Here is a 27,818-nt window from a genome sequence, read left to right as displayed (position 1 = left end):
TGTCAGAGGAAGTGGTGGAGGCTGGTACAATTGCAACATTTAAGAGGCATTTAGATGGGTATATGAATAGGAAGGGTTTGGAGGGATATGGGCCGGGTGCTGGCAGGTGGGACTAGTTTGGGTTGGGATATCTGGTCGGCATAGACGGGTTGGACCGAAGGGTCTGTTTCCATGCCGTACAGCTCTATGACTCTATGACTCTATATCAACGTACAATAATTATTTTTTTTTTGGCAATCTGCTATCATTGCCTGTCATGATCTCCTTGCTTATTTTCACCAATTGTCCATAAGAAGATTGGGATTTTAATTTTCCTTTCTTTAAACAGTATTTATGCACCCCTTCTGTTTGTGAACTCTGACTTTGTAAGGAGCACAGCAACACAAAATTTAAACCGGGGTAGGGCTTGTTTCACACACTCTAAGATACAATGAAATTCCATAAACATGCTCATAACACAAACATGTAAAGGGAGAGATTAAATTTGAAATGACAAAGAGACTATTCAATTCACAATGATATAAGTCCGCAACAACAGAGAAATATCAATTCATTAGTATCATTGCTCTTTAGATGGAGTCCAAAGGTCCAAAACTGGAATTAGCAGTCTGGAATTCCTTTATAGGTAGTTGATTAGCTAATCAGCAGTTACAGCAGTTACAAGGTCTCTTGTTCTCGTTTTGGTAAAATGTACTTTTTGCTTCATTGTTTTGGTGAACAATAGTTGATTACTTGGAGAAAGTAAATTGTTATAGTCTTTTTACAGTTTTCCTTTGTAGCCCAGAGTTAGGGGGTTTTGGTATTGTCAATGGATATTGTACAGAGTCGTGCTGATCCCTGAATGGGTTGTTGTTTCAAAATTATATGGCTAAAAGGCAATTGGGTTCAATACTCACAGCCATGCGACCAGTTTCTTTGAGGAAGGGCCTAAGTTAACATCAAGGCAAAGATTTGCAATGCAGGCAAATAACTGCTTGTGGTCAATTTCAGGGGTTAGGTGGAAAGACAGCAACACATCAGCGAACATGATTAGAGTAACTTGCAATTCTATATCGTAGGGTTCTTTCTTTGAGACAAATGATGTGCTGACTGTTAGCTTCTGAGAAGCTTCTGGAAGGTTACTGCTAAATTCAGTCATGTGATTCTTACAGCTATCTCTGTTGCGCTGTTTAATGTATTTTTAAGATAGTCATTATATGTTGATTGATTTATTTTTATTTTATTTTAAAATTCATTTGTGACAATAGATTCTTTATACATCTGTGGAATGTTTTATTGTTTTGTTTTATGTTTCTTGCTAATTTAATTCTACATTTTATCTTTGTCTATTTTCTTAATGTCTTCATATTTATTTTCCCTTGACATGTTTCCCCCTGCTGTCCGTATGCAAGTCCTTTCCCTCACCCACAATTTTTTCCATTATTGCCATGACATCATTAGCATTTAATTGATTCTAACTATTTTAAAGCAGAACACATTACTTTTCCCTGATTTCTGATGAATATCGCTTTAAATGTTACCAAAAGCAGTTAACCATCATTGCTGACCAATAATGTTGTTCAATTTGCTTCTTCCAATTCGATTCTTAGTCTCTCAGAGTCAGTTTTTCTCCAATCCCTGACAGGGTCCATTCCTTCTTAATTATGATCTTATGCCAAATTATATCATGATCATTTTTGTCCATATGCTTCCCTTCCTTTTTCAGTTTTATCTGCTCTTGACTTGGAATTCCCTCCCAAAGGGCATTGTGGATCTACTTACACCCTTCACCTGATAAAGTGCTCCAAAAGCTTGCCGTTTCAAATAAACCTGTTGGACTATAACCTGGCGTGGTGTGATTTCTGACTTTGTCCATCCCAGACGAACACTCGCACCTCCACATGACAGCATATGTGAGCTGGTTCAAGAAGGAATTTGACCACCACCTTCTCAAGGGCAACTAGGACCAGGCAACAAATGCTGGCGCAACTAATGACACCCCCATCTAGGAGAGTATTCCCTTGTAGAGCTTCTTGCACACTGGAATGGAAAGGAATCCTATTAACACTGTCAGAATATCATTTTTGTATCAGGGTCATTTATTAGAAGACTTGCAGATTTTCTCAAAGGGGGATTTTTGCTTTTTGGATGCTACTTTTTGGATTTCAGGGGCATCCCTTCCATTTTCACCAGCTCCCTTATTGGGTGATGCCATCATATCAGAGAACAGAGAACATTACAGTGCAGTACAGGCCCTTCAGCCCTCGATGTTGCACCAACCTGGGAAACCAATCTGAAGCCCATCTAACTGACATTATTCCGTTATCATTCATGTATGTATCCAATGACCAATTAAGTGTTCTTAAAGTTGATGAGTCTACTACTGTTGCAGGCAGGCCATTCCACACCCATACTACTCTGAGTAAAGAAACTACCTCTAACATCCACACTAAATCTATCATCCCTTAATTGAAAGCTATATCCCCTCATGCTAGCCATCACCATCCAAGGGAAAAGGCTCTCACTATCCACTCTATCTAACCCTCTGATTATCTCATAGGTCTCAGTTAAATCACCTCTCAACCTTCTCTCTAAGGAAATATCATTGCAAAACATCTTCTTTTGGTGTTGATGTGTGGGGGCGGGAGTTCTTTAGATGGGCTGAAAGCACAAATACCAAAGTATGCATGGATATATTCCATATTGTTCAAACTTGGAATCTGTAATAAGATTCTTTTCATTAATTTGACATAAACAAGCCTCCATTTATTTTAGACATTCAACAATCAAACGTTAAGCTTATGCAAAAAAGATACAATATTAATGAATGATTTTGCAGGAATCAGGCAAGACAATAGCCTAGTGGTATTATCCCTCGACTATTAAACTAGAAACTCAGAATAATGTCCTTGGGACCTGGATTCGAATCCCACCATAGCAGATGATGGAATTTGAATTCAATAAAAAAAGTCTGGAATTAAGAGTCGACTAATGACCATGAAACCATTGTCAATTGTCAGAAAAACCCATCTTATTTGCTAATATCCCTTTAGGGAAGGAAATCTGTCATCCTTACCTGGTATGGCCTACATATAACTCCAGAGCCACAGATCTGTGTTGACTCTCAGTTGTCCTCTGAAATGGCCATTCAGTTGTATCAATCACTAGAAAGTCACAACAAAAAAGTGAAACCAGATGGACCACCTGACATTGACCTTGGAACCATAAAAAAATGGCGAAAACACAAACAGCCCTGTTGACCTGCAAAGTCCTCCTTATCAACATTTGTGAGCTAGTGCCGAAATTGGGAAAGCTGTCTCACAGACTAGTCAAACGACAGCCTGACATAGTCATTCACATGGAATTATACCTTACAGATAACACCCTACCACCACCATACCATCCCTGGACAGACCCAGCAGAGATGGCACACACAGTCGGAAGGGAGGCTCCCTGGGAATCCTTGACATTGACTCTGGACCTCATGTAGTCTCATGGCTTCCGGTTAAACATGGGCTACCACATACCGTCCTCCTTCGGCTGATGAATCAGTACTCCTCCATGATGAACCATACTTGGAGGAAAGCATTGAGAGTGGCAAGGGTGCAAATTGTACTCTGGGTGGGGGATTTCAATGTCCACCACCAAGAGTGGCTCAGCGGCAGCACTACTATTTGAGTTGGTCAGGTCCTAAAAGATATAACTGCTAGACTGGGTCTGTGACAGGTGGTGAAGGAACCAACAACAGGAAAACATCATACTTGACTTCATCCTAGCTAATCTGCCAGCTGCAGAAGAATCTGTCCATGACAGAATAGGTAAAAGTGACCACTGCACTGTCCTTATGGAGACAATGTCCCTCTTTCACATTGAGAATACCCTCCATCGTGTTGTGTGGCACTATCACGTGCTAGTGATAAACGGGACAGACTTTGAACCAACCTAGCAACTCAAACTGGGCATCCATGAGACACTGTGGGCCATCAACAGCAGCAGAACTGTACTCCAGCACAATCTGCAACCTCATGGCCTGGCATATCCCCCACTCAACCATTACCATCACGTCAGAGGTTCAACCCTGGTTCAATGGAGAGTGCAGAGGACATGCCAGGAGCAGCGCCAGGTATACCTAAAAATGAGTTGTCAACCTGGTCCAGCTACCAAACAGGACTACTCGCGTGTCAAAAGGCATAAAGAGCAAGTGATAGACAGAGTAAGCCAACAGATCAGGTCTCATCTTGCAGTCTATGCACATCCAGTCGTGAATGGTGGTGGATAATTAAACACCTTACTGGAGGAGGAGACTCCACAAATATCCCCATCCTCAATGATGGAGGGGCCGGGCACATCAGTGCAAAAGATAAGGCTGATACATTCGCAACAGTTGTCAGTCAGAAGTGCCAAGTGGATGATCCATCTCGGGCTCCTCCAGTGGTCCCTAGTATTACAGATACCAGTCTCCAGCCAATTTGATTCACTTTATGTGATATCAAGTATATGGAGGCACTGAATACTGCAAAGGCAATGGACCCTGATAACATTCTGGCAATAGTACTGAAGACGTGTGCTCCAGAACTTTCCGCTCCCCTAGCCAAGCTCTTCCAGTACAGTTACAACACTGGCATCTACCCGGCAATGTGGAAAATTGCCCAGATATATCCTGAACATAAAAAGCAGGACAAATCCAACCCAGCCAGTTACCGCCCAATCAATCTACTCTTTATCATCAGTAAAGTAATGGAAGGGGACAGCAACAGTGCTATCAAGCATCACCTGCTCAGCAACAATCCGCTCAGTGACACCCAGTTTGGGTTTCGCCATGGTCACTCTCAGCTCCTGATCTCATTACAGCCTTGGTTCTTCCAACATGGAAAAAAGATCTCAATTCCAGAGGTGAGGTGAGAGTGACAGTCCTTGACATCAAGGCCGCATATGACTGAGTGTGGCATCAATGAGCCCTGGTAAAACTGGAATCAATGGGTATCAGGGGGCAAACACTACGCTGGTGAGAGTCATACCTGGCACAAAGAAAGATGGTTGTGGTTGTGGAGGGTCCATCATCTCAGCTCTAGAACATCTCTGCAGGAGTTCCTCAGGGTAGTGTCCTAGGTGCAACAATCTTCAGTTGCTTCATCAATGGCCATCCCTCTATCATTAAGGTCAGAAGTAGGGATGTTTGCCAATGACTGCACAGTGTTCAGCACCATTCGTGACTTGATCTGGACAATATTTGGACAGGTGGCATGTAAGATTCATGCCACACAAATGCCAGATAATGACCATCACCAATAGGAGACACTCCAACCACCTCCCCTTGACATTCAACAATATTACCATCACTGAATCCCCCACTGTCAACATCCTAGGGGTTACCATTGACCGAAAACTCAACTGGACACACCACATAAACACAGTGGCTAGAAGAGTAGGTCAGAGACTAGGGATACTGCGGCAAGTAACTCACCTCCTGACACACCAAAGTCTATCCACCATCTACAAAGCACAAGTCAGGAATGTGATGGAACACTCCCCACTTGCTTGGAAGGGTGCAGCTCCAACAACACTCAAGAAGTTTGATACCATCCAGGACAAAGCAACCTGTTTGATTGGCACCACATCTACAAATATTCAATCCCTCCACCACTAGCACTCAGTAGCAGCAGTGTGTAGTATCTACAAGGTGCACTGCAGAAAATCACCAAAGATCCTTAGACAGCACCTTCCAAACCCACGAGCACTTCCATCTAGAAGGACAAGGCCACCACATGCAAGCTCCCCTCCAAGCCACTCACCACCCTGACTTGGAAATATACCACTGTTCCTTCATAGTCGTTGGGTCAAAGTCCTGGAATTCCCTCCCTGCTGGCATTGTGGGTCAACCCACAGCAAGTGATTCAAGAAGGCAGCTCACCACCACCTTCTCAAGGGCAAATAGGGATGTGCTGTCAATGCTGGCCAGCCAGCGATGCCCACGTCCCACCAATGAATAAAAGAAAACTATTACTTCCATAACTAGAAAATATAATTTGTTGATAGCTTTCTGAAAACCTTGTAAAAATCAAATGTAGATATTTTCTAATCAGCCCGTGCACATCCCTGGGATGGGTGAAATCTGAACCCAGGCCTCCTGTCTCAGAGGTAGGGACATTACCACCATGCTGTAATGGACCACATCATATTGTGAGCCTTTATTTTAAAATTATATTTAAGATCCACACCACATTTGTTGCCTCCTCTTTACAGAAAGCTCTTGATATGTTGAGTAATATGAATGGTTAAAAACCCCAGCAAATATGGCCAGTGATGGAGAAAGTGACATGACGCAGAAATGCTATGGGAGCAATCTTTGCCATCATTAATGCATTAAATGGCTCTGGGACCAGACCAGATCATCCTCCAGTCCTGGTCTAGCCAACACTTTAGCTCTGACCCCTGCCCCACATCCTGACTCTGCCCTCTGTCCCTCTCCTCTCCACCTGCCCCCCACCCACCCCAAAGGCTGACACATGGTTACAACCCAGAGGCCAGTCATCTCGCTGATTAGCTGCTACTCCACTCCCATGGACAGCTGTGTAACTATTCCAGCTCATCCAATCAGCCTTGATGTATTGTTCCAGAGGAGCACTCCTGGTACCCTGTGGCATTTGCCACCTTTACAAAAGCGTTGTCTGAGGTGGTTCACTGCCACCATTCCTCCTCTGTATCTGCTTTATTTTGGGCCTCTCTGGTGATGAGAGGGGGATGACAAAAAGCAATAGAGTATCGATGGAAGATGTACTGTCCTTGGAGAACAGGAAGGCTTATTAAACGATAGCAGTAAGTACAACTACATTTGGCCAACTAGTACATCACTAGTATAATGAGTGGACATTCAGGAGCTGGTACAGATACATCTGCTTCCTCCGATAGCTATAGTAGAACTCAACTTCATCCACAGGCTGATTGTGACCTCAGCATAATGGGTGGAGCCAATGTCACATTGATATTAACCCCTTCAGAATCATTAACTTCAACCAAAAATAATTCTTCCCTTCTGCCCTCTGCTGCTTCTCCAATCATAGAGTCTGTATCTGGAGGAGAAGACAGAATGGGAACCTGAGATTGAAGGAGCAGACAGTGTGGGACAGACAGGATTGGTGATTGGTGGAACAGATGGTGGGGGAGAACCAGGATCTAGAATTGGTGAAGCAGGCAGGGTGGGAGAGGTGGGAACTATGATTCGTTGAGAAGGTGGCATGGGAGAACCAGGGTCTGTGATTAGTGGCGCATGCTTCATGGGAGGGACAGGGTCTATGATTGGAGGAGGAGCCGCTTCTTGTAGATTCTATTTCTCCCGCTTCTGGGAGGCCTTTTATCTTTGGTTGCCCCTTGATTGGATTTTTGTGAGCATTCTGGAGCCTTCTGTGGGCAGCTTTGCTTGTACTCAATCCCCTCCAATACACTTGAGTGTTGACCTGTATTCCCTTCATATTCTCCTCCCCTCCCCTATCAGCCTTCCGCAGGGGCCATTCCCTCTGGGACACTCTGGTCCACACCTTCACTCCCAACAACCCCTCATAGTCCCATGGCACCTTCCCCTGCAACCGCAGAAAGTGTAACATCTGCCCATTTACCTCCTCCCTCCTCAGTATCCCAAGGCCCAAACACACCTTCCTGGTGAAGCAGCACTTAACCTGCACTTCACCCAATCTAGTTGACTGAATTCGCTGCCAACAATGTGGTTTCCTCTACTTAGGGGAGACGATACTCAGACTGGGCAACCGCTTTGCAAAACACCTATGTTCTATTCACAGAAAAGACCCTGAGCTTTCAACTGCCTATCACTTCAACACACCTCCCTGTTCCTTAGCCAATATCTCTGACTCAGGCTTGCTGCATTGCTCCAGCAAAACACAGCGCAACCTGGAAGAACAATATCTCATTTTCTGCTTGGGAACTCGACAGCTTTTTGGTCTCAATATTAAATTCAATAATTTTAGGGCCTGAGGCACCTTCTTCCATGTCTTTACCCCAACCCCCACATAACCTTGATATCACATGGTCTGCTATTACAAATGGCACATTGTTAGCCCATTAGTAGCCATTCATTCTCCCAGGCTGACCTTCACCCGTTCCTTTATCTGTTCAGCAGTTCTCTCTCTTTGGGTTGTATCTCCACGTATTGTTTATTCCTTACCACCTTCTCCATCCTATCTTCTGCATAGAAACCAACATTTTCCTAGCTACCTTCAATTCTGATGAAAGGTCACTGGGCCTGAAACATTAACTCTGCTTTCTCTCCACAGATACTGCCACGTCTGCTGAGCTTTTTCACCAATTTTGTTTTGAACACTGTAACGATGCTCACTTCACCTGTAGTTGTTCCAACAGAACTGCAGTGTCACTCTTGAAAGGCAGGATCCACTGTCTGCTGCAGCTCGACCTTGGAATAATGTTAGACAGAATAATAATTCTGTCTACCACGTACTGTGCCCAACATGAATCACTGGGGAATAATTGAAATCTGGGAGCTGTCTGCTCGCTGCTTTTAATGATGTTCATTTGAGGCAAATCCAAGGCAACATCTCTCTCGCCTCCGTCACACAAATGGACAAAAGACTTTCTTCTTTCATATGCCCTCAGGATATCCAAAATTCCAACAGGTTCTTTCAAATGTATTGTTGTAAAGAGGAAAGGTGATAGCACAGCAGGTTTTAGTGAAACAGCCAATGTCTCTCAGAGCTAGAGGAGGAAGAATAGCTCTATTTCTTCTTGACACTAAGTAGAACTTTCTGAGTTCCTCTCTGAACTCGGCCCTTCAAATCAGATTTAAAATCTCATCTGAATGATGGCTCCTTCAACAGTGCAGCCCTCCCCCAGTACTACCTGACTGATGTCGTGCCTTCTGGATTGACCTTTGAACTGACAAACCCCTGAAGTGGAAGTGAGCAACAGCTGTCAACTGTATCGCGACTGATATCAGAGAAATGGGATAAACTACATTTGAGTTTGATTTATTATTGTCACATGTACCGAGATATAGTTGTTTTGTGCACTATACAGGCAGATTGTACATCAGGGAGGCACTACAGAGTGTTACAGAATATAGTATTAGAGGCACAGAGAAGGTGTAGAGGGAGGGAGAGACAGAGAGAGAGAGATTAGAATTAACATTTGAGATGTCCATTTAAAACATGGAACACAGAACATAGAACAGGAATGAGTCAATCGGCCCATGATTTTGTGCTGAATATACAGACAACTGAAACTAATCCCTTCTGCCTGCGCTTGGTCGATTTCCCTCCATCCCTTACATATTCATGTGCTTACCTAAAAATCCCTGATATGCCCTATTGTAAGTGCCTCCAACACCACACCTGGCAGTACCTTCCAGACTCCTACTACTCTCTGTGTAAAAAAACTTGCTCCTCATGTCTCCTTTGAACTTTGCCCCTCTCACCTTAAATGTGTGCCCCTAGTATTAGACATTTCAACTCTGGGAAAAAAGATTTTGACTTCCAAACCTACCTATACATCTCATAATTTTAAAAACTTTTATCAAGTCTCCCTTCAGCCTCCACTACTCAAGAGGAAACAACCTGAGTTTTTCCAGCCTCTCCTTATAGCTCATACCCTATAAATCCAGGCAGCATTCTGGTAAACCTCTTCTGCAGCCTTTCCAAAGCCTCCACATCCTTCCTGTAATGTGGCGACCAGAAATGAATGCAATACCCTAAGTGTGGTCCAACCAAAGTCTTACAAAGTTGCAACCGGACATCCTGACTCTTGTTCTCAATTCCCTGATTTATAAAGGCAAGCATGCCATATGCCTTCTTTACCACCCTATCTATTTGCATGGCCACTTTCAGGGAGATATGGACTTGAACACAAATATCCCTCTGTACATCAGTGCTGTTCAGACTCCTACCATTACCTGTATAACTTTTCCACTCACATTTGCAACTGACAACCTTTTACACCAACTCCACCAATCTTTGTATTATCTGTAACTTACTAACCCACCCAACGGTACTTTCATCTAAATCATTTATATACATCACAGACAGCAGAGGTCCCAGTATGGATCCCTGTGAAACCCCACTAGTCATGGACTTCCAGTCTGAAATACACACTTTCACCACTACCCTCTGCCTTCTATGAGCAGACTAATTGTGAATTCACACAGCTAAGTCACCATGGAACCTATGCATCTTAATCTTCTAGATGAGCCTATCATGAGGGACCTTTCAAAAGCTTTACTAAAATCCATGTAGACAACATTCACTGCTCTACTCTCAACAATCACCTTCGTCACCTCCTCGAAAAATTCAATCAAATTAGTATAACATGACTTGCCCCGTACAAAGCCATACTGACTGTCTCTAATTAAGCCATGCTTTTTCAATTGTGTGTACATCTTTTCCCTAAGAATTCTCTTTAATAGCTTCCCAACCACCAATGTAAGACTCACCCATCCATAGTGTCTTGTATTATCCCTATTTCGCTTCTAAAACAGAGGAACAACATTAGCTACTTGCCAATCCTCTAGGACCTCTCCAGTGGCTAGCAAGTCTGATAACAGCAGGGAAGAAGCTGTTCTTGAACTTGTGTGTACGTGAATTCAAACTTTTATATCTTCTGTTTTAAATTCTGGTTTCCCTGCTACAGGAAATACATTGTTAAACTTGAATGGGTGCAGAAAAAATTTACAAGGACTTTGCAAAGGTTGGACGGTTTGAGCTATAGAGAGAGGCTGAATAGGCTTGGGTCTATTTTCCCTGGTGTGTCGGAGGCTGAATAGTAATCTTATAGAGGTTCATAAAATCATGAGGGGCATGGGATTGGGTGAATAGCCAAGGCCTTTTTCCCAGGGGAGGGGGGGTCCAAAACTAGAGGGCATAGGTTTAAAATGAGGGGGAAAGATTTAAAAAGAATCTAAGCGGCAACCTTTTCATGCAGAGGGTGGTGCATGTATACAATGAGCTGCCAGAAGAAGTGGTGGAGGCTGGTACATTTACAACATTTAAAAAGCATCTGGATGGGTAAATGAATAAGAAGGGTTTAGTGGGATATTGGCCAAATGCTGCAAAACAAGATTAGATTAATTTAGGATATGGTCGGCTCTGATATAATGCGATAATTCCGTTCTCATGCTATCTTGCTTTATGAGAAAACTGTGTAATAGCCATGCCATTTAAGCTAATTGGGCTGGAATCACATTATAGCCAACACAGTAAGGAAAGTTTGCGTTCTACAAAAAAACAGTCTAAATCCTTCAATCCCATTAAAGCCAATGTTGAAGAAACAAGTGTTGTAGCAGAACCAAATGTATCTGGTCGGCATGGGCTGGTTGGACCAAAGGGTCTGTTTCTGTGTTGTACAGCTCTATGATTCTATGCCCAACAGAAGAAGGTGGAAAAGAGTATATAACAGAAAGAGTAGAATTTTCTTGCTTCTGTGAATACTGAGCTGAGATGGGATTTAAAAATGGTGGGAGGGACAAATACAGAGATGTGCAATTTCTTCATCCAGACTGTGGTGAGCCTCTGAAATTCCATACCACAGAAAGGCAGGTTGAGGACAAAGTATTACATTTTTCAAGAAACAGTTAGATATAATCCTTCAAGCTAAAGAGATCAAGGATCAAAGGGAGAAAGTGGGAACAGAGCAGTGAGTGGATGGCCAACCATGATCTCATTGAATGGCAGAGCAGGCTCACATGGCTGACTGCTGTTCCTGCTTTCTAAGAATGAGACCCTACTCAGTGACTTTGAGACCTGTGGCTTACTTTGAGTGTGGTGAAGATACAACAGCAATGATCTTACCCCTCTCCGTCCTTCTGGAGCAAAGGATGAGCAATGGGCTGCATTCAATCTCGCCAGGCCAATCAGCATGAGGCAATGATGCTTATTTAATGAGCTGGTTTGGGTATACTGGACTGAATGACCTCCTCCTGTTCCATACCACTGGCTGATTTTGTGAAAAATCTCCCAATACGTCCTTAATTTGACATCGTTTGAGAGGAGCCTTCACTCCCATTTTTCAAAACATCTGAAAATGAAAGGACAGCTTCTAAACCACCTACTGACCCTAACCTTTACTAAGTTAGAAAAAAAAGCCACAATAAATGTTGTAATTGTCCTGTCTCTATTGAATTATCTCTCTGGATAGTAGCTTATGCTCCACAGAGACACACAATCCTATTGATTACTCGGGGTTGATGATAGGAGAGAGAAGCTCATCGCAGGCTAACTACGCCCTGAAGGGAACTCTCGCACAACATGGGATTGAGATGGAGATTGAGATAGAAAGAGAGAGAGAGAGAGACATAGAGAGAGCCGACTGAGAGAAGTCTGAAACTCAGGCCACGGGCTAATGAGCTTTTGGTGAGGGGCATGGGGTGGGAGGAGTGTGTGGGGGAGGGGGATGAAGCAATAAGATCAGGGAGAGATTGACACCCTGACACCAAGATCTGCCTGCACTTTGATTGGTTGAATCTTAACAAAAAAGGCAGAAGCATAGCTAAGATGGGAACACAGTTCCTGCTTTACAGTGCTCCATCAGAGATGATGCTCCAGTATTTGAACCAATCATTGAACTTTTGGCAGTGACAGGTCAGGTATAAAAGGTTCTAACCCTGTAGCCTATTTCTCCCAGATTGTTCAGTTCGATCAAAGCATGTTCCAGTCTTCATTAATAGGGGTATAGTGTACAAAAGGGAGGGAGGTTAGGATGAACTTATACAGTACACCTGTTAGATCGCAGCTGGACTGTTGTTACGCCCTAAGAGGGTAATGCTCTGGAAACCAAGTTCCACCATTCATTGAGTCATTACAAATATTAAAGATATTTTAAAATGTTCACAGAATTCCCCAATTTAGACCCTGGACAGTAAAAAGCATGGATCAAGTTTCTATACTTAGCAAGAAACACTATTTTTTAAATACAGCTAGCATTGGTAGCTGTATCATTGGTATTTAGCAACTAATTAAAACCTCTTTATGAACTCCCCCTGCACACACATTGATGCGATGGTCAAGAAAACACAACAACATCTCTACTTCCACAGAAGGCTAAAGAAATTTAGCATGTCTGTAGAGACTTTTACCAATTTTTAATAGATGCACCATAGAAATCATTACATAGAACATAGAAGATTACAGTGCAGTACAGGCCCTTCAGCCCTAAATGTTGTGCTGACCTGTGAAACTGTTCTGAAGCCCATCTAATCCACAATATTCCATTTTCATCCAAGTGTTTATCCAAAGACCATTTAAATGCCCTTATAGTTGGTGAATCTACTACTGTTGGAGGCAGGGCATTCTACACCCTTACCACTCTCTGAGTGAAAAAACTACTGCTGACATCTGTCCTCTGTCTATCACATCTCAATTTAAAGATGTGTCCCCTCGAGCTAGCCATCACTATTCGAGGAAGAAAGCTCTCACTGTTCACTCTATCTAACCCTCTGATTATCTTGTATGTCTCTATTAAATCACCTTTTAACCTTCTTCTCTCTAAAGAAAACAGCCTCAAGTCCTTCAGGCTTTCCTCATAAGATTTTCTTTCCATACCAGGCAACATCATAGTAAATCTCCTCTGCATCCTTTCCAAAGCTTCTTCATCCACTTTACCCTCATCCACTTGTTAGTCACCTTCTCAAAGAACTCAATAAAGTTTCCAGATCCTTTCCAGATGATTATAAATCCTATCTCTTATAACCTTTTCTAACACTTTACCCACAACTGAAGTAAGGCTCACTGGTCAATAATTAACAGGGTTGTCTCTACTCTGCTTCTTGAACAAGGGGACAACATTTGCTATCCTCCAGTCTTTTGGCACTATTCCTGTAGACAATGATAACAGAAAGATCAAAGCCAAAGGCTCTGCAATCTCCTCCCTGGCTTCCCAGAGAATCCTAGGATTAATCCTAATTGGCCCAGAGGACTTAACTATTTTCACATGTTCCAGAATTGCTAACACCTCCACTTGTGAACCACAATCCTATCTGGTCTAGTAGCCTATAGCTCAGTATTCTCCTTGACAACATTGTCTTTTTCCAGGGTGAATACTGATGAAAAATATTCATTTTGCACTTCTCCTATCTCTTCGGACTCCATGCACAACTTCACACTACTGTCTTTGATTTGGGTCCTAATCTTACTCTAGTCATTCCTTTATTCCTGATATGCCTATCGAAAATTTTAGGGATTTCCTTGATCCTATCTGCCAATTACTTCTCATGTCCCCTCCTGGCTCTTCCTAGCCCTCTCTTTAGGTCTTTCCTGGCTAACTTGTAAATCTCAAGTGCCCTAACTGAGCCTTCACGTCTCATCCTTACATAAGCCTTTTTCTTCCTCTTGACAAGAGATTCAACTTCTTTAGTAAACCACGGCTCCCTCATTCGACCACTTCCTCCCTGCCTGACAGGTACATACTTATCAAAGACACGCAGTAGCTGTCCCTGAATGAGCTCCATATTTCAATCGTGTCCATCTTCTGCAGTTTCCTTCCCCAGCCTATGCGTCCTAAATCTTGCCTAATTGCATCATAATTGCCTTTTCCCCAGCAATAACTCTTGCCCTGTGATATATACCTATTCCTTTCCCTCGTTGAAGTAAACATAACCAATTTGTGATCACTATCACCAAAGTGCTCATCTACCTCCAAGTCTAACACCTAGTTCCTTACCCAGTACTAAAACCAATGTGGCCTTTCCTCTTGTTGCCCTGTCTACATATTATGTCAGGAAACCCTCCTGCACACTTTGGAAAAAGAACTGACCTATCTAAAGTACTCAAACTCTTGCATTTTCAGTCAATGTTTCGAAAGAACAACTACCCTGTTACTCTCACTCCTATCCAGAATCATCTTTGCTATCCTTTCCTCTACATCTCTGGAACTTTTCAGAGGCCTATAGAAAACTCTCAACAGGGTGACCTCTTCTTTCCTGTTTCTAACCTCAGCCCGTATTACCTCAGTAGAGGAGTCCTCAAATGTCCTTTCTGACACCATTATACTGTCCTTGACAAACAATGCCACACCTCCACCTCTTTTACCATCGTCCCTGGTCTTACATCTAAAGCCCAGAACCTGCAACAACCATTTCTGTCCCTGTTCTATCCATGTCTCCAAAATGGCCACAACAATGCAGTCCCAGGACCCAGGCTGCAAGTTCACCCACCTTATCCCAGGTGCTCCTGGCATTGAAGTAGACACACTTCAAACTACCTTCCTGCCTGCTGGTATAATCCTATGACCTTAAAACTCTACTTTCTGCCATAAATCCCCATCTCTAAGATCTCTAATCACCTATGTGATTAGTGCCTGTGTGGACCATGAAAACGATCAGAGATGTCACGAACCCTGGCATCTGGGAGGCAACACACCAACCTGAGTCTCTGAGTCTCTCTTGTTCCCACAAAACCTTCTCTCTGTCCCCCTAACTGTAGTCCTCAAAGATTAATGCTCTGCTCCTCTGCCCCCTCCCTTCTGAACAACAGGGACAGACTCTGTGCCAGGGATCTGTACCCCATGGCTTACCCCTGGTAAGTAGTCCCCTCCAAAAGTATCCAAAACGGTATGCTTATTATTGAAGGGAACAGCCACCGGGGATCCCGCACTGTCTACCAGTTCCCTTTCCATCCTTTCATTGTAACCCATCTGTTTTCTTCTTGTAACTGATGTGTGACTACCTCCTTATAACTCCTCTCAATAATCCCCTCAGCCTCCCAAATGATCTGAAGTTCATCCAGCTCCAGCTGCAGTTTCCTAACACGTTTTCGAGGAGCTGGATTTGGGTGCACTTCCCGCAGATGCAATCAGCAGGGACACTCGTGGTGACCCTTACCTCCCACATTCTGCAGGAGGAACATTCAAATGCCCTAACCTCCATTCCCACTATTCTAAATTCTTAAAGAGACTATTGAAAAATAAAAAGTAAAAAAAAACTAGTTACCTTACCAATCCGGCATACAAAACCGTGGGCGGCATGGTGGCACAGTGGCTAGCACTGTTGCCTCACAGCACTAGTTCAATTCCCACCATGGACAACTATCTGTGTGCAGTTTGCACATTCCCCCCTTGTCTGCGTGGGTTTCCTCCGGGTGCTCCAGTTTCCTCCCACAATCCAAAAATGTGCAGATTAGGTGAATTGGCCATTCTAAATTGCCTGTAGTGTTAGGTGTAGGGGAATGGGTCTGGGTGGATTGCGCTTTGGCTGGTCAAAGGGCCAAAGGGCCTGTTTCCACACTGTAAGTAATCTAAAAAAAAACCTTTGTTTTGTTTAAATGGGGAGGTTGGCTGTGAAACACTACCTAAGTAAGACAAGGTAGAGGGGAAACAAGCCATTTGGATACAGAACTGGCTGAAAGGTAGAAGACAGAAGGTGGTGGTGGAGGGTTGTTTTGTTTTTCAGACTAGAGGCCTGTGACCAGTGGAGTGCCACAAGGATCGGTGCTGGGTCTACTACTTTTTGTCATTTACATAAATGATTTGGATCTGAGCATAAGAGATACAGTTAGTAAGTTTGCAGATGACACCAAAATTAGAGGTGTGGTGGACAGCGAAGAGGGTTACCTCAGATTACAACAGGATCTGGACCAGATGGGCCAATGGGTTGAGAAGTGGCAGATGGAGTTTAATTCAGATATGGGCGGCACGGTGGCACAGTGGTTAGCACTGCTGCCTCACAGCGCCAGAGACCCGGGTTCAATTCCCGCCTCAGGCGACTCTCTGTGTGGAGTTTGCACATTCTCCCCGTGTCTGCGTGGGTTTCCTCCAGGTGCTCCGGTTTCCTCCCACAGTCCAAAGATGTGCAGGTCAGGTGAATTGGCCATACTAAAATTGCCCATAGTGTTAGGTAAGGGGTAGATGTAGGGGTATGGGTGGGTTGCGCTTCGGCAGGGCGGTGTGGACTTGTTGGGCCGAAGGGCCTGTTTCCACACTGTAAGTAATCTAATCTAATCTAAAATGCGAGGTGCTGCATTTTGTGAAAGCAAATCTTAGCAGGACTTATACACTTAATGGTAAGGTCCTAGGGAGTGTTGCTGAACAAAGAGACCTTGGAGGCAGGTTCATAGCTCCTTGAAAGTGGAGTTGCAGGTAGATAGGATAGTGAAGAAGGCGTTTGGTATGCTTTCCTTTAGTGGTCAGAGTATTGAGTACAGGAATTAGGAGGTCATGTTGTGGCTGTACAGGACATTGGTTAGGCCACTGTTAGAATATTGCGTGCAATTCTGGTCTCCTTCCTATTGGACGGATGTTGTGAAACTTGAAAGGGTTCAGAAAAGATTTACAAGGATGTTGCCAGGGTTGGAGGATTTGAGCAATGGAGAAAGGCTGAACTGGGTGGGGCTGTATTGCCTGGAGCATCGGAGGCTGAGGGGTGACCTTATAGAGGTTTACTAAGTTATGAGGGGCATGGATAGGATAAATAGACAAAGTCTTTTCCCTGGGGTTGGGGAGTCCAGAACTAGAGGGCATAGGTTTAGGTTGAGAGACCTAGGAAGCAACTTTTTCACGCAGAGGGTGGTACGTGTATGGAATGAGCTGCGAGAGGAAGTGGTGGAGGCTGGTACAATTGCAATATTTAAAAGGCATTTGGATGGTTATATGAATAGGAAGGTTTTGGAGGGATATGGGCTGGGTGCTGGCAGGTGGGACTCGACTGGGTTGGGATATCTGGTCAGCATGGACGAGTTGGACCGAAGGGTCTGTTTCCATGCTATACATCTCTACGACTCTATGACTCTAACTAGTGTTTTGGGTAAAGCAACTACCCAAATATATTACTTCACTTACTCAGCAGTTCTGCGTCTGCTCTTGCTCAGCATTCGCTCTACCTACTCACAAGGTAAGTTTACATAACTTTCAGTTGACCTTCCCAGCAGGCCCCGGATGCTTTACAGCATGGTATGGCAACTGTTCTGCCTTAGACTGCAAGAAATTACAGAGAGTCGTGAACACAGACAAGTCCATGATGCAAGCCAATCATCTATACATTGACTTCATCCATACTTCTTGCTGCGTCAGGAAGGCAGCCAACAGAAAAGACCTTTCCCACTCTGGTTTTAACCTTCCAAACTTTTGCCTCTGGCAGAAGATACAAAAGCTTAGCACATGTACTAATAGGTTCAAGAACATCTTCTTCCCTGCTGTTATCAGGCTTCTGAATGGACCTCTCAAATTTTAAATTTACTGTTGCTCTCGATCTTTGTGCACCTTTTCTGGAGCTGTAACATTGTGTTTCTCACTCTCTTCTATTACTCAAATGCACTTTATATAGTATGATCTGCCTGTACTGCACGCAAAACAAAACTTCCACTGTACCTAGAGACATGTGACAATAATAAATCAAATCTAATCAAATCATTCAGACAAATATAGACAGGAAAGTAAAACTGGGTGTTATGGGGAGAGGGAAAGACAAGGAAGGCAGTCTAATAGTCCCTGAATATAATAATGTTCACAAGAATTACTAACAGATCCTTTCACTGATCAGAAGCTTTGCTTCTCAATTCTCCTTCCCCAGATTCTTTCACTTGCTTGCAGAAGTTTGAAAGTGCCGGGTTCTCAGTTGTGAAATCTCTAGCTCAATGGTTAAGAGCCATTGCTTACCAGCAACTGCTGAGGGGAAGCTTTTCTCAGGCTAACATTGGGGATGGGGTTTACTGCAGAGAACAGAGACAGCTTCTGTGGAGATCCAATGGTTTCTCCCTAACATTCACACCCCAACATGTTCAGTTACTTGGGAACCAATCACATTGTAGTTGGCAACCAGAAGGCCACTGATATTGAGTACTGGCCACTGTTCCATAGACCAATCAGTTACGGGTTGCCAGCCAAAGCTCCATTTGGCTCGAACTCATCTGCAAACACAGTTTTTGGAGCTGCTTGAACAAGCAGCTGTATAAACAGTACTTACAATGAGGGTCAGGTTACTTGCTTTTAAAAAGTTCAGAAAACTCTCAACAACCCTTGGATTTAAGGCGTTCTTTTTAAATTTCAAATCAAAAATACAGGGAAAAAAGATATTAGCTTTACAGTATCATATAGAGGATGGTCAAAAATCACACAACAACAGAGATATAGTCCAACAGGTTTATTTGAAAACACAAACTTTTGGAGTGTCACTCCGGCTTCAGATGCTAGTGAGAGAGAGAGACCTTAGACACAGAATTTATAAGTAAAAGATCGAAGGGTCATATACCTGATGCGAATGAATTGAACACACCTAATATGGCTGTTAAATTTTAATCAGTTAGAATGGAGGTATAGGCTCCGATTGAGTAACATCCAAAGTCCCAAAATTTCTTTCAAGTTACCTCCTCGAGATAGCTTAAGATTTTATCAGTACAAAAGAGGTAACACCTTAGGTTAGACAATGCATTTTAGGTGTGAGGCCTTGTTTAGAGTCCGTGTCTTAACCTGGAGTCAGACTGGTTTTATTCCAAAGTAGGAATTTATAAAATGCCACATTGACTGATTGATTAAACACTTAACAGCCAGCTTAGGTGTGTTCAATTTGTTTGCATCAGTTGTATGACCCTTTGATCTTTTACTCATAAATTCTGTGTCTACGGTCTCCCTCTCTCTCTAGTACCTGAAGAAGGAGTGAAGATTCGAAAGCTTGTGTTTTCAAAGAAACCTGTTGGACCATGACCTGGTGTCATGTGATTTTTGTCCCACACAGTCCAACACTGGCATCATGTAGAGGAAAGATGTGAACACAATGGAGAGAGTGCAGAAGAGGTTTATGAGGATGGCTCCAAGATTGAGAAACTTAAATTATGCGAATAGATTGGAGGAGCTGGGACTGTTTTCCTTGGAGAGAAGTTTTCAAAATCATGAAGGGGTCTGTAAAGAACAGATAGAGAGAAACTGTTCCCACTTGCAAAAGGATTGAGATCCAGAGGCACAGATTTAAAATATTTTGCAAGATGAGAAAAAATACTTTACACTGAGCGAGTCGTTAGGGTGTGGAATGCACTGCTTGGAAATGTAGTGGAGGAAGGTTTAGTTGAGGTATTTGGATGGTTCTTTAAATAGAAATGTGCAGAATTATGGGAGAAAGACAGGGGGTAGGCACTAAGTAAAATGCTTAGAGAGCTAGCAATGGGCTCAATGGCCATTCCACTCCACTATTACAATTCTGCGATACTTACCTTTGCTGTATAACTTTACAGAGAAGAGGAACAACTCGTTTGGCAAGTCTGAGCTGGAAAACAAATGATTCAGTTTTCATTTCTCCTTGTTCTAAGGGGGAATGTCAAAAAAAAGACAGAAAGTCACAGAAAGGGCAGATTGTTTTCAACAGGGTGAAAGATCACAAAGTTGGTAGAAGTCACCTGGTCTCCCAAGGCTGACAGGCTGACCTTTTAATTCCAGTTCTATTATGGTTTGTGTCTGAGAGGGAAGGGGCTGGGGTGAGGGGGAGGGGAATTTGTCTCAGAGGGGAATGGAAGCAGACAAGGTCTTTTTTTTCTGGCAAATTCCGTAGCCTGTCTGGGCCTCGATTTGGAGCCTTGACATTCCGGAGATGTAAGTGTAGACAGCAAGGTTCCTAAACTACTCAGTTAGCTGAGAGAGTGTGTGTGAAAGAGAGAGAGACAGAGAGAGAGAGAGAGAGAGAGGTGGGGGGTGGGTGGGTGGGGGGGACAGAGAGAGAGAGAGAGAGAGAGAGTGTGCGTGTGTGTGTGTGTGTGTGTGTCAGAGAGTTTGACAATTTGCGATTTGACAGTTTGATTTTGTTGTCAGGTTTAACCCCCATCCTGTGCTCTCAGCATTCTGTCTGAGCTTTCTTCACTCAAATTGGAATCCCATAAAAGAAATCCAAATGGTTCTCTTGCAGAGTATGTGGGTCCCAAATCTAAGTACAATAAACTCTGTGATCAGTGATTTATTTTCAAGGATTGGATCTGTATCGTTATATATTACACAGATGGTATTTGTTAATTTTCCCCACTCTTTTTTTTGTTTTCACATTAAGCTTCCAGACCCTTCCCCTCTCTATCCCAACACAGCTTTTCCTTCATTTTTATTCTCTAATCACAGCTGTGGGGAGGGTGGGCAATATTTATTGCCCCTCCCTAATTGTCCTGAAATGGAGTAGCTTGCTTGAGAGCAGTTCACAGAATCTTATAATTGTTACCATTCAGTAGGAGGACATCCAGCGCATCGTGCCCCCACCTGTTCTAATACCAAGAGCCTTTTCTCCATTTCCCTTTACACTATTTCTGTCCAAATCATCATCAATGCTCCCTTGAATGCTGGAATTGAGAGTGTCTCCAACACGTTTCCAGACAGTGCATTCTATACGCCATCTGCTCAGTGTGTGAAGAAAATGACCCTTCTATCATTTGCATCACCTTAAATCTGTGTCGCCTTGTCCTTGCTTATGTTATGAGCGGGAACTGTTTCTCTCCATCTTTTCCATCCAAATCAAATCTCCTCTCAGTCCAGGATGTAGGCCTGATCTTTCACTTGGAGCTTCTCTTGTAATATGGGTACCCCAGGTCCGGTTCCTCAGACTCAGGATATGCCCTGCATGAGGCTCCGCGATTGGCTACAAGTGATATTTACCAAGCTCAGTTGAACAGGTGAGGGTGTTCACTTCCACTGGGATGCCCTGTAGTTCTCATGCTCCACTTGCTGCATTTTCTAATGACAAGGCCAGCTGCAGTGCCTGTTTAAAGTTCCATTAGGCCCATCTGCATGGTTACATCATTAATCCCACATTGGGGTGGAAATGACCTAGTGGTATTATCGCTGGACTGGTATAATCCAGAGACCCAGATGATGTTCTGGGGACCTGTGTACAAATCCTGCCGTGGCAGATGTTGGAATTTGAATTCAACAAATATCTGGGATTAAGGGTCTAGTGATGACAATGAATCCATTGGTTTACCAATGTCCTTTAGGAAACTGTCATCCTTACCTGGTCTGGCCAAGACGCACATCAATGTGGTTGATTCTTAACTGCCTTCTGGGCAATTAGGGATAGGCAATAAATGCTGGTCTCGCCATCAATGCCCTTATCCTGTGACTATGATAGATAAACATAGATGAACATACCAACTGTTTCTCACATCTCATTCAGAGCTAGCCCAAAATCACTTACCTCTGCCAGTCGTCAGGATTAGAGGAGGTTTGGGATCATAATATTTCTTAAGCAACTCTGTCAACTCTTGGTAGGTTTTAGTGTCTGGTGCCTCTGTGGAAGTTAAGCCCTTATAATCGAAAATGCTGCCATTCCACATACAGTTAGAAGGATTACCTGTTGCTTTTCATCTGCCCCAATGTCATTTGCTTGGAAAAAGTATTGCATTCTTTCCACATACTGGGCCCAGTCTTCAACAGTGGGATCAAATGAGTCAAGCTTTCCAAATAAAGGTATTTTATCAGAAATGCTTATCCCAACTCCAAGATGACTGTTGCAAGCGAATGCTTTTCAGGCACATCCTGTTTTCACCCATCACTATTAAAATAATTACACAGAGGCCAGTGTGCCATCACCTATATTGTGACCAGCCAGCTCAGAGTCAGTCCTCAACTGAGGAGATTCTAATCTCCCAGTTATATATATATAATCCCCACACTACCGCCTCATAGTGGCGGTATTTTTCACAGCACACATGTCGTGTGTGTGCAGCTGTAGGACTAAGTGGGAAAAAAAATGAGTGCATAAAACCTTATTCATATTCCATCACCAGGAAGAAAAGAAAAACCCTTGTGGCCAGTGCCAGCTCATCAAAGGGCAATGCCTAAGTGATTGAAAAAGTGAAGGGGAGGGCAGGGGTCAAATCAAAATAGAATCGGAGGGGGAAATAAAACATTCCACGCCCCGCAGAACCCACCTCTCCCTGAAATCCTCAAGGGTTCTCCTGTCTCTTGGCTGCTCTGACAAACCTTCCGACCAACTCTAGGACAGCCCGTCTCAATTACTCTTTCTCAGGACTGCACTCAGAACGGTCTACCCACCTTCTGACTCTCGGGGAGACTGGCGCGGAGTAGCCTACCCACCTTCTGGCTTTCGGGGCAGCTATCCACCTACCGATGCACAGGAAGACCTACCCATCCTCTGGCTCTTGGGGTGACTGCGTTTGGGATGACTATGAACCTCCAGCTCACAGTAAGGTCTGCCAGACCCAGGGACACACAAAACAGTGCTGGTGATCAACCCAACAAGCAAAAAGACAGAGTCAATTACCAACAAACAGAGTCCTTTCTGATACACAGAGTCCATTATCATAAACATTTCTTTTCAATAGACAATAGACAATAGGTGCAGGAGTAGGCCATTCTGCCCTTCGAGCCTGGACCACCATTCAATATGATCATGGCTGATCATCCTAAATCAGTATCCTGTTCCTGCCTTATCTCCATTAACCCTTGATTCCACTATCCTCGAGAGCTCTATCCAACTCTTTCTTAAATGAATCCAGAGACTGGGCCTCCACTGCCTTCTGGGGCAGAGCATTCCACACAGCCACCACTCTCTGGGTGAAGAAGTTTCTCCTTATCTCTGTCCTAAATGGTCTACCCCGTATTTTTAAGCTGTGTCCTCTGTTTCGGCACTCACCCATCAGCGGAAACATGTTTCCTGCCTCCAGAGTGTCCAATCCTTTCATCATCTTATATTTCTCAATCAGATCCCCTCTCAGTCTTCTAAACTCAAGGGTATACGAGCCCAGTCGCTCCAGTCTTTCAGAGTAAGGTAGTCCTGCCATTCCAGGAATTGACCTCGTGAACCTACGCTGCACTCCCTCAATAGCCAGAATGTCTTTCCTCAAATTTGGAGACCAGAACTGTACACAATACTCCAGGTGTGGTCTCATTCATATGATTTCCAGACCCAACCAAATGTAATTAATAGCTGTTAACATGAAAGACGGTACTGGCATTTTACAGGTATAAATGCCGAACTCCTGTTAACAGTTCATGAGGTATTTATACCAACATAGTCCAACAAATCCATCCAAAGTAAACAGCTGTGCACCCCGGCTGATTTGTCCAAGTATTAAACGCCTGTACTGTCAATCAGAACATAGCCTTCCACACATCTCCATCCAAAAGTAATTGGAAAAGAAATCGGACCATTTTCAGAATGCAGAGTCAATTCCTAGAAACAGAGTCCATTCCGGTATGCAGAGTTGATTGTCAGAAACACAGTCCACAACCGAAGACAGAGTCTACTCCAATGTGCAGTCCACTCCTCAAAGCAGCAAATGCATACCCCAAAGCACACACAGATGTTCAGTCTCCATAGAGGCCTGGTCTATCCACAGAGGACTCGGCCCATTCACAGAATACAGTTTATAATACAAGGTGCAGGTAACTTACAGGGGATGGTCTACTCCAATAGGCAGAGTCCACTTCAACATGCAGCAAATGCTCACCTCCCAGCACAATCTTTACAGTGGTCTCATCCACCCATAGAGGAACATTTCATCTGGAAAGGTGCATTATCTCACAGGGACTACCCCCAAAAGAAGTGAAATCACATGCAAAAGGGAAAGAAAAAGCCCTGCCACAAAATCAGCATTGTCCTTTTCTCAAAGTAAAAGAAAACAGTAATACACAGGCTGAAACCAGCTAGTAAAACAACAGTTCCCTAATGAGAACTGAGTTAAACCTGAAACACATTGACCATGGGGATCAGCCAATTCAGAAATCTGTCCTCAGTAAAAAAGGAATACCAGTTAACAAACTGGCTGTGTAGATCAGCCAGTTCAGGAATCAGATTTTCCCCCAAAAATAGAAACCAATAGCAGTTCACATTGGTTGTGACCAGGCAGCTCAGAGTCAGTCCTCAAGTAAGGAGATTCTAGTCTCCTGGTTATATATGTATTTTAAACCCCCCACACTACTGCCTAACAGTGGCAGTGCTTGTTTTTCCCAGCACCCATGTCGTGTGTGCGCAGATGTCGGATACAGTGAAAAAAGGAGTGCAGTAAATGTTATTCATATTCCACCACCAGGAAGAAAAGAAACACCCAAAAGTTGCCAGTGAGAAGCAGTGCCCTGCTCATCAAAGGGCAATGCTGCGTGATCAAAAAGTGGAAGGGGAAGGCAGGGACTAAATCAAAATAGAGGTGGAGGGGGAAATAAAGCACTCCACTCCCTCCACCTCTTTTTGAAAACCTCAAAGGTTCTCCTGGTTATATTGGTCAGCCAAGGCTTTCCTGATTGGCCAGAATAACAACCCCAGTCAAGAAACTCATATGCAGCGAGATCTACCTGGTCCCAATCACTGCACACAACTTCTTCAATCTTTCCTCATAACTGAAGTCTCTCATTCCTGGAACCCTGCTTATAAATCACTCCTGCACTCTCTCCAATGTGTTCGCATCCTTCCTATAATGTGGGCCCCATGGCTATACACAATACTCCAGCTGAGGTCTAACAAGTGTCTTGTACAAATTCAATATCACCTCCTTGCTCTTGTACTCTATACCTCTGTTCATAAAACTGAGGATACTGTGTGCTTTATTAACTGCCCTCTCCCCGAGTCCTTCAATGATCCATGCACATATACAACTGGATCGCTTTGCTACTGCGCTATATTTAGAATTGGGATTCCTATTTTACACTGTCTTGCAATGTTCTTTCTATTAAAGTGCATCACCTCACACTTCACAGAATTAGAGTCAAGCCCATTTGGGCCATATCAGGTAAGGATGGTAGATTTCCTTCTCGAAAGGACAGGTAGGTATTTATGACAATTGATTTTAGTTGTTATGACCATCATTACTGAGAGTGTATTGACCTTCCATACTTCTGTTGGTTGAATTAAATTGCTACCAGCTGCCATGATGCAATTTGGACCCATTTCCTCAGGTCACATGCCTAGGCTTCTGGATAAAATTACCATGATGCCACCATCTTTCTGCAAAACCAGAATTTCTGGGGTAGAGATTCTACGGTTGCCAACTCTTCAGCATTAGCCTGGAGTTTGCAGCAACTGACAATTTATCTCTTATACTCCCTGGAAGCAAGACTATGAAATAAAATTAGAGTTTAAAAATTGTGTTCATTTTGTTTGTTAGTTATAGTATTATTCATTTTTACTCAGCCGCTGCTCCCACTCAAATGGCCGTTGGTGTCGAAGGGTGAGTATTTATACTCACTGCTTTCCTTCCCGGCTGCCCCTCTGGTAGACGTCACTTCCCCTGCTGCTCCCGCTCTTTCTGTGAAGAGAGGAACAAAAAAACACCGCTGCCCGCTACAGGTAAGTAATTTTAAAACAAACTGTCTTACCTTAGCTGTAGTCTTCTGGGTTCATTTTTACTCAGCCGCTGCTCCCACTCAAAATGCATCATTTGTCCATAGTGTTAGGTGCATCATTCAGGGGGAATGGGTCTGGGTGGATTGCTCTTCAGAGGGTCGGTGTGGACTTCTTGGGCCGAAGGGCCTGTTTCTACACTGTACAGAATCTAATTACAATATTCTAAGTGTGGCCACACTAGTGTTTTGTATAGTTGCAGCATGACATTATGGCTCTGGAACTCAATCCCTCTACCAATGAAACCTAACACACCATACACCTTCTTAATAGCACTATCAACCCGAGTGGCAACTCTTAGGGATCTATGTACATGGACTCCAATATCCCTCTGCACATTTACACTACCAATAATGTTTTCATTGACCCTGTGCTCTGCCTTCCTGTTATTCTTTCCAAAGTGAATCACCTCACTGCATTGAACTCCATTTGCCACCTCTCAGCCCAATTCTGTATTTTAACCAAGTCCCCCTCCAACCTGTAATATTCTTCCACACTGTCCACTACTCCACCGACTTTAGTGTCATCTGCAAACTTACTAACCCATCCACCTATGCCTGCGTCTAAGTCATTTATAAAAATGACAAACAGCAGTGATCCCAAAACAGATCTTTTGGCATACCACTAGTAACCGAACTCCAGGCTGAATATTTTCCAATTATTATAGTTTCTCTTTCCCTCTGGGTGGTCTGGGACCTGAGCTTTGTGGCGAGGAGACTAGAAGCTGGGGCCAGAAATCTGGAATTTGTGGCCTGATTAGTGCAATATAGGCCCTGGAAAGCTTCATCACCATCACAGAATCCCTGCAGTGTGGAAACAGGCTATTAGGCCCAACAAGTCACACTGACCCTCCAAAGAGCATCCCACCCAGACCCATTCCACTACCCCATTACTCTATATTTACCCCTGACTAATGCACCTAACTGACACCTCCCTGAATACTATGGGCAGTTTAGAATGGCCAATTCACCTGACCTGCATGTCTTTGGTCTGTGGGAGGAAACCAAAGCACCCAGAGGAAACCCACACAGACATGGGGAGAATGTCCAAACTCCACACAGATAATTGCCCGAGGCTGGAATTGAATTCGGGTACCTGAGGCAGCAGTGCTAACCTGGAGTTTGAAGTCTGGAGATTGAGGCCTGGAATTTAAGTTTATAATCTGAAACTTGAACCCTGGAGATTGAGGCCTGTAGGTTGGGCCTACAACCTGAAACTTCAACCCTGTAGATTGAGGTTTGAACTTTGAGCCTACAGCCTGAATCTTGATTCCTGGATATTGGGCCTGGAATTTAAGCCCATAGTCTAAAACATGAGCCTTGGAGGTTAGGTATCTAACCTTAAAGTTGGAGCCAGGCGCTTGAGGTCTGGGGATTGGCCTGTTGAAACCTGAGAACATTTGTGGCCTAGGGCTTAGAGCTCAGGGCCAGATCCTTTGAAGCTTCACTTTCCAGTATGCTGAGAACTTAAGTAAGATGCTAAATCCAGCAGTAATATTGATTGACAGATGGATTTTCACCTCACATCCATGGACCCTGAGCCTGTTTGAAAAACAGTTTACAGGAATGAGGAACGG

At 43.6% G+C, this 27,818-nt stretch overlaps 1 long non-coding RNA gene across 1 annotated transcript in view; it reads right to left on the bottom strand.

Annotated features, from left to right (window-relative positions):
* LOC140467949 (uncharacterized) overlaps window positions 1-20,216 on the bottom strand; it is a 106,993-nt gene extending 86,777 nt beyond the window's left edge. Inside the window, exons 1-2 of the long non-coding RNA XR_011955546.1 lie at window positions 20,124-20,216; window positions 3,056-3,143 (exon numbers count right to left, since the gene is read on the bottom strand). This is a non-coding gene — a long non-coding RNA (uncharacterized lncRNA). The remainder of the gene's footprint in view (window positions 1-3,055; window positions 3,144-20,123) is intronic.
* Window positions 20,217-27,818: the final 7,602 nt, after the last annotated feature.

The sequence above is a fragment of the Chiloscyllium punctatum genome, chromosome 46 (assembly GCF_047496795.1).
Source record: "Chiloscyllium punctatum isolate Juve2018m chromosome 46, sChiPun1.3, whole genome shotgun sequence".
NCBI classification, from domain to species: domain Eukaryota; kingdom Metazoa; phylum Chordata; class Chondrichthyes; order Orectolobiformes; family Hemiscylliidae; genus Chiloscyllium; species Chiloscyllium punctatum.
Note: the sequence above shows the minus strand (reverse complement) of the source record. Positions and strands in the feature narration are given on the sequence as shown.